Source organism: Protopterus annectens, chromosome 12.part0 (assembly GCF_019279795.1).
Source record: "Protopterus annectens isolate FY-2018-M chromosome 12.part0, PAN1.0, whole genome shotgun sequence".
NCBI classification, from domain to species: domain Eukaryota; kingdom Metazoa; phylum Chordata; order Ceratodontiformes; family Protopteridae; genus Protopterus; species Protopterus annectens.
Genome location: NC_056746.1, coordinates 1,570,455,480 through 1,570,463,791, shown reverse-complemented (window position 1 = coordinate 1,570,463,791; position 8,312 = coordinate 1,570,455,480). Strand labels below are relative to the sequence as shown.

At 37.1% G+C, this 8,312-nt stretch overlaps 1 protein-coding gene across 1 annotated transcript in view; it reads left to right on the top strand.

Annotated features, from left to right (window-relative positions):
* Window positions 1–1,343: 1,343 nt before the first annotated feature.
* PMP22 (peripheral myelin protein 22) overlaps window positions 1,344–8,312 on the top strand; it is a 244,838-nt gene continuing 237,869 nt past the window's right edge. Inside the window, exon 1 of the mRNA XM_044090521.1 lies at window positions 1,344–1,572. The gene's annotated coding sequence lies outside the window, so the exon portion shown is untranslated. The remainder of the gene's footprint in view (window positions 1,573–8,312) is intronic.

Genomic DNA, 8,312 nt, shown 5'->3' with positions numbered 1-8,312 from the left:
AGGGTTGCAGGGTAGTCAGAAGGCATTCTGGCAGGCAATGAACCTAAAGCATCAGGTAGTTCTAGGGATGATGGAAACAAACACTAACACCCTCACTTGTACACACATGCACTGAACACATGCATGCAGAGACACACACGCGTGCGCGCACACACACACGCGCACTCTCACACACAGACACACATGCACACACACACACACACACACACACACACACACACACAAACATACAATGTTCTCTCTTCCTTGCAGTTCTCAGTAATCAGTTATAAAAGGAATTCCTTAGTACTAAGGGAAAAAAAGAATTAAATCCCCTGCCATCCTGCTTTACCACAGTGATTTGTGCTCTCAATATTGTTGTTCCCCTTCTTCACTGGATTGTCATGATGATTTCATCAAGAAGCAGTTCAGATATCTTTCAGTATCATCCAATGTTTCTTATCTTCAGAGCTTCAGAGTGATTCAGTAGTATTGTAGCGATTCTGTATGTCTGCTAAGAGTTCCAGAAAAAAAAGGATTACAACTTTTGTGGTATCCTGACAAAATTTCATGCTGTGAAAAATCCACGAGCATACTACATATCGCTTTCTGTCAGTTCTGTCCTGACAATAAATATACTCCTAACCTCTAAAGACAGTAGCAGCTTCAAGCATGTCTGCATAGGGCACAAATGCTTTAGCTTCCGCAAACTGTTCCTCCCCTTTGACTACTATAATAAAATCACCAACCACGAGGCCTGTCAGCAATGAGGGAGGGTTAACCATCTGCATCTCATGTTATTAGCAACATGAAACACAACATTATATCCGTGCATGTTTCACCAGTTTGCATCAAAAGTAACTGCTGATTAGACACAAACATTCCTTAGCTACACACCAAGCATCTCACCGAGAAACGAGAACACTGTTTAGATAAACTATAAATAACAAAACATTTGGACAAGTCTGACCTCACTTAGGCTGAAGTATTAGTCTTATATGCAAAAGGTATTGCTTTTCAGATCTTTAATTATGTGATGCATTAAAGGCACTTTACCAAAAGACTTACTTCGAAGTGTATTGTAAAAGACATGTTCTCAAGTTTTCAAAAAACACGTTATAATAAAATTAGAAGTTTTATATGGGGTGGGAGTAATCTAAAACATGTACCTCATATCTTTGCTTTCTCAGCCATACATTATCACTTTTCCCATATTAAACATACTAGGCTACATCTAATCTACAAGTCTGTATTGGTCCGCTCCTTTAAAAAAAAAAAAGTTGTGGTACAAATGTATGCAATCGTAGAGAGTGTGAGGGCCTGTCCCTTTAAATAGCAGAGGTTGTGCTTAGTGGAACATGATGACATTCTGGGAGTTGGGCTGCTGGAATCCTGAATATACTCAGAAAGCAATAGTTCTGTGCCACCAGAAAGGAATTCGTTCCCCCAAGGAATCACCTCTGGAAAACACGTACACACTGTTATCCGAGACCCACAGGACTGAGATCAAAGGATTCCAGCGGCATTTCAGCCACCCTGTGGAACTCACTTTCTAGGAAAAGCACCTGGGAACTCTTACATTGTTGTAATTTGGTATGTACACTTTTAATACAATTTGTATTTGGGCGTGGCAGGCTCTACAAGGCAGTGAACTGCAGAATGCAGGAAACTAAAGAAGGAAAAGGGGCCAGGGTCTAATATGAGAGATGTTTTTATATCAAGTTTTTGTGAACACTGCTTTCAGACAGTTTTACTATGCAAGAGTTAATTCTTCAGTCCTTAAAGTTGAGTGAGCAGGCTGAGTAGGTCAGGGAAAATATATACTACATACATTACAGTAATGTTGCCATTCTTTTAACAGAAATATATTTTTTAATGACAAAAATGAAACTAAACCAAAGCATTGGTTCATTAACAATACTTTATAATATAAGAACCAGTAATTCAATGACCAAGATTATCACATGAATGATACTTTCGGGATACCAGAATAACAAAAAGCTTTTAGTTCCAAAAGTGCAATAAAATTCAAAGAAATCACTGTACTAGGCTTGATGCAATTCAAATTGTCATAGTCATTTTTCAGATATACTCCCCAAGGGAAAAAAATGGCACATAAAGTTTTACTCTTTACAAGTCCTTTTTATGAACTCAACAACAACCCTTTCTTTCTTTACAAAATGTTATGAAATTAAATGCCACTAAGAAATAAAATTAAGTCAACATTAGAAATAATATGCATGTCATATCGGATACTATGACAGGATATTAGATTGGGCGTTTAATAAAACTCGGATAATGACAGTGCTTTGAGCTTTCCGTTTTTGTGACTGCAGGTTTTATTTGGTGCCAAGCCCTATGTACACTGGGTTTCTGCCTGCTATGCTTTTGTCTGCAGTATACTTGTATGTACCAATACTTATTTATACGTCAGTTATTCTGGAAGCACTCTCAGCCTGACATTTTTAAAGGGTGTGATAAAAAGTGGACTACTGCCAAAAGCTATAAAACTTGTTAGAATTTTTAAGAATGATTTCTACGGCATATGGATAACGCTCAACTGTCCAGATTGTTGCCAAATGTTAGAGTTTTGACTCATATTTTTGGTCTTTTTCTCATAAAATTGTGCTTTTTCCTGGAATAACACTGGCAAATCTTTGAGGACTGAAGTCAGAAAATAATGGAAACATTTGAGTTTCAGACTTCATATTCTTCAGAAAATTCATACTAATGCAGACACTGTTATTCTGTCACCTTTCTAAGTTTGTAAGATGCCCATATTTTGGTGCATCTGTATCCCCATTATTTGTGGCTTTGTCCAGATGTTTTGCTCTAAGAGACTGAGATGTATGTGGCATGGTCTTTACAATACAACAAATATAAGCAGCATTAAAGCAAGTAACATCCGCTTTGCATGTATTTGTTTAGCTGTTTTGGCTTTCTTTTGCTTGTAAATGTATTTTAACAAGGGAATGTTTATTTCTATTTGCATATCTGTTGAAATCGGATCAAATACTGAGGTATTCAGTGATAGGCTTTTTCCTGGAGCATGTTGGGTCAGTGCAAAATGTAGATCATGTCATCTGAGACAAGGCGTATACAGATTAAAACACAAGAGAAATTTCCTGTTATCTAATGACATATATACACTGTATAGTCATAGCATTGCTAACTTTCATCTTGACAGACACCAGAGTCAAACTGCAGGAAACTGTTTAATTGTCTGAAGATGTATCTCAACAATAAAGTACTCTCTGGTTGTTGAATATAACTTGACATTGGAACAAAATATTGATACAAGTGTACATATCCCATTTTTCTGAGATTTGGACCTGAAAATCTGTGCGCTGTCTTCCAACTTGGTAAAACAGTAGACAAACTTGGCCCCACACAGCCTTTTTCTGGAGAGAACTAGTGATTATGAGTCACAGAAATACATCTAATAATGAAGAGGGTACATTAATTACTGATCTTACAGATGAATGTGCTATTATATTAATAGCTTCAAAACAGAACCAGACAGAAATGTTGAACACAACAAAATATAGGAACATTTGGGAAGACGGCTGAATACTGAGGTGACTTAGGTGATTATGGGTAAATGGTAAGTTAAAGGTGATGTAATGTCACCTTCATGCTAACATTCCTATAGAAATGTATGCCTATCAATGCCCAGAATGTATATCCCCCACCATGTGTGACTCATCTGTTCAAACTCACCGAATGCAGCCTGTGTCAGTTTCTATATACATTGTTCACATTCATGGATAAAACATTCGGCCAGTAGATTTTGATGATGTATTACCATCACTTTTCTTAGAAGACCCCTTCCCCCTATCAGTGTGTGAGTCACCCCTGTTATTTGGGTAGCTCTGTTTCTACATCAAGAAGTGTACCGACAGAAAATTAGTCTGTCAGTTGTTGGTTGTTTTTGTGTTAATGGCTTGCATTGTGCTGAGCCTATTAAACCTACTAAACATGTGTATTTATAAGAACTGTGAGACTGCAATCGCATGATCACAATTATGAATCATCTACTTCTGATAGGGAGCCTAACGACGCACTCTTTTCCCTGCAGTTTACACCCCATGCCCCATTGAATATGACAGGAAGTCCGTAAATATGAAAAAAAAATTACACCTTTCTGCCTCATCCATTTCTGCACTCCAGCTATCACATGCTTTATTCATTACAAGAATTTCATTTTTTACAAACATTTCTTTTCTAGCTTATCCCAGTGTCTCTTGAAACTTTCTTCTGCAAAAAAAAAATCTTTTACCGAGTATTCTGTATCTGGACATCATTCATTGAAAGAAGACTTTTTCCCCCTCTGTGATGTTCTAGTGTCCTACAGTTATAATATCCATCATTCTGACTGAAATTTCTTTTTAAAAGCATAGAAATTCACTTATTTTCCTTATTTGCTTGGTAAATCTTTTGACATACACTCAAATCCAATTCAGACACAAACACTCAAGTTTAGTTATTACCACAGATCATACTGTTCTTTGAAGCTTTGCCCGTGTTATGGCTTAAACATTACTGAGTACTCAATAAAATATGGTTATTTGCCTTGTTTTTAAAATTCCTCCACCATTCATGCTTGGCAGGCCACAATGCGACCCTGGATAAGAAGTCAAACAGGAGCACAGGCTGTAGAAGCCACAAGGAATTAAGTGCAACGTTTTAAAATGAAACGGAGTAAGAACTGTCTTGTGTCCTGCTTACTACTTTGTTCCACTTTACTGAGGCTTTCTGGAAAGGAACAGGGAGATATATTTTACATGTATTGCTACAGGGGTGGAGCACTATACTAGTGAAGTACTATAGATCTAACCAGTTCCTGTAAAACCAATAAACACTTTTCATGATTCTCCTTAAAAGGTCACCTTGCCCGCCAGCAACAAAAAACATGAACCATCTGCACACCTTAGCAGGCATGTTGCCAGAAGGTCACCTTATGACCCATTTTCAACACCCTTGCATCTTGTTCAATTACCATTGTGTCTTGCTTGTCTGTGGAGTCACATGTCTAGCTTTTGGATCCCGGAACTTGAATATAAAATTCTTGCAATGCCTTTTCTTTTATGTAGTGAACCTTGCAGAAATCATGTTGCTGTTTTTGACCGTAGATATTCGCAGAAAGCCACTCATTCTGTGCATCAGCTTTATTAGTAATTGATACACTTTGATAGACAACATATGCACTACCACTCAACCTCTTATTGCAAGAAATCTGGTCAAAGTCTAAAATAATTGGGGGACAAAGGCCCAAAAGTAGGGACAGATTTTAAATATTGCGTTTATAAACTTAGCAAGTTGTTGGAATAACATGATTTGTATTAGCATGAATTTTTCTGAAGGACATGAAGTCTGAAACTAAAAATGTATGTCTATTTAGTAACTTCAATCTTCACTGATTTGCCAGAAGCCTTAAATTTTATTAGAATCAATTTTATTAGACGGAAAATGTGAGGCAAAAATCTGGACATTCTGCAAAAATCTGGAAGTTGAGCGGTATGAGTCATGTGCAAAGTAATAAACACGCTATTGCCCTGCATAACGATGTCTGACTACTGCCTTCACAATCAATGTGTTACTGGTAAGTCTTAGCAGCCTGCCTGTAGCCTGCCAAGTTCTGCATCATGATTTCTCCTTTCTCCTTGCTGTCAAATCTCAAGCACCCCACTACTGTATAGCCCAGCAGAAGTATAGCAGTACCAGACAATAGATTTTCCTTCATGTATTTGTATAAAATGTAGTGTCTTTAAAGTCTGCAATCTATTTACTGAACATTTTGGAAAGTGTATAAAACTGCTTAGTTAGTAATGTGCAAGTGTGTGTTTATATTTGTGTTATGAAAATCACAACCCTCACAATGGAAACGGCTCTGACTGCAATGAGATCTACAAAGCAGATTCAAGTCAACACAAACTACCTGACAGTGCCATGACATGCTATGGAAATGGAATATTCTGCATTCATAAACAACAATATTAGAAATAAAGCAATGTATTCAGTGCATCAAAATGAATGCATGACAAATCATGCATTCACTCACACAGGACAAATGTGATAGATGCTAAATGGATAGAAGAAGTAAAAGAAAGAATAAGAAGTTTAAAGGTACAGGATATGAAATGGGGTGAAATAACAGCCAGAGAGATTGAAGCAAAGTTGAGAAAATCCTCTTACTGGAAAGCCCCAGGCCCAGATGCAGTACATAACTTTTTGCTTAAAGTATTAACTTCTTTGCACGAGGACTTAGCCATGAGTAAGAACTATTTATATGCACACCCCGAACACACACTGCACTGGTTAACAACAGGAAAAACAATGCTCTTACTTAAGAGTGAACCTGCAAGCTACCCTAAAAATTATAGACCAATAACTTGTCTTCCAACGATGTACAAACTATACACAAGAATTGTTGCTAACAGAGTTTATACTCATTTAGAAGAAAACTCAATTATGGCAGTAGAACAAAAGGGCAATAAAAGAACGTCATATGGAACAAAGGATCATTTGTTGTTAAACAAAGTTATACTGGAGAAATGTAAGAAGGGGAAGAATCTAAGTATGGCATGGATTGACTACAAAAAAGCATTTGATAGTATTCCACATTCATGGGTAAAAGAGTGCTTAAAAATGTATAAGATACACCCTACACTGATTGACTACATAACAATAACCAAGAAACAGTGGCAGACCACTTTGCAATTAAGCCATGATAAAGGACAGGTTATTATCCCAGGGATAAAAATTCAAAGGGGGATATTCCAGGGTGACTGTCTGTCACCGTTGCTATTCTGTCTTGCCATTAATCCATTAAGCTGTTTACTTAACAGCTTAGGCCATGGCTACAATTTGGCTTCTAGAAAACAGCAAAGTCTAATGACTTCTCATCTTCTCTTTGTCGATGATTTAAAACTGTATAGCTCATCAGATGAGGAACTGAAAGCACAGGTGCGGTTTGTCAAAACTTTTTCAGATGATATTGGAATGGTCTTGATAAATGTGCAAAAGCAACCTTTAAAAAAGGAAAACTGCAGCAGTAGGAAAACATAAGTTTGGGACAAGAATGTGATCTAAAAGAACTTGAGCAAGAGGGAGTGTATAAATACTTGGGAACTGATGAAGGATCGTCAATAAAACATGAACAAATGCGAATAAAGCTCAGTAAGGAGTACTTTAGAAAACTTAAATTAATCTTGAAAACAGCATTGACATTTAGGAAAAAGATCCAAGCCATAAATCAATTTGCTTTTCCTGTCCTAAATTATAGTTTTGGAGTGATTGACTGGCCCCAAAAAGTGTTGCATAGAGTGGATATTAAAACAAGAAGGATGCTTCATGCTTACCAAATGATTTATAAAAATCAGTGTATACCAAGATTATATATTCCCTGCTCAGAAGGAGGAATGGGCCTCCTTGAATTTGATTACATGTATAGATCTACAATCATGGGACTCAACACATATCTGCTGACCTCACTGGATCCAAATGTAGTGATAGTTTTAAAACATGAGGAGAATAAATCTAAGATGACATCTCTGCTTAATTTAGCAGAAGCATATCGAAGTCAAGCAGGAATGGAAATTATACCAGAAGTAGATAAAAAAAAGGCAGCAACTGAATGTGCTAAAAAACAAAAGAAAGAATATAAGGTGAAGGACCAGATGAGAAGGCAAGAGATGTGGAAAAAACATAAATATAGTTGCAAGTATACAAAACTTCTGGAAGAGCCTCATGTTGATCAAGAATGAACACAGGAATACTTAAGGAGAGGTGAATTCACATCAAGAAATGAAAGGTTAATATCGGCAGCCCAAGACAGTGGGCTACGTACATGCTGGTTTACAAAGTCCATTGAAAATGTGGGAGAAACAGATATATGTAGGTTTTGTAAAACTGAATTGGAAACAGTCACACACCTTGTTGCTGGCTGCAACGCACTAATGGCAGAGGGACTGTATACTGAAAGGCATAATAATGTGGTGAGACTGTTACACTGAAGATTGTGCAAATATTATGATATCGAAGTGGCTGAAAAACACTGGAAACATGAGCCACAAAGAATAATAGAAAATTATGAAGTTTATATCACATGGGATCACCCAGTACCAACAGTTGAAAAGATAGATGCTAGAAAACTGGATATAGTGGTCCAAGAAAATAACACAAAAGTAGCATTAATCATTGAACTCGCCACACCCAGTGACTACAGTGTCTTGTGTACAGCGAGACACAAAGTCATAAAATACCTGGATCTGCAGGCAGAAATGAGAGCCATGTGGAAGAAAGATACCCAGACAGTTCCAGTAGTAGTAGGA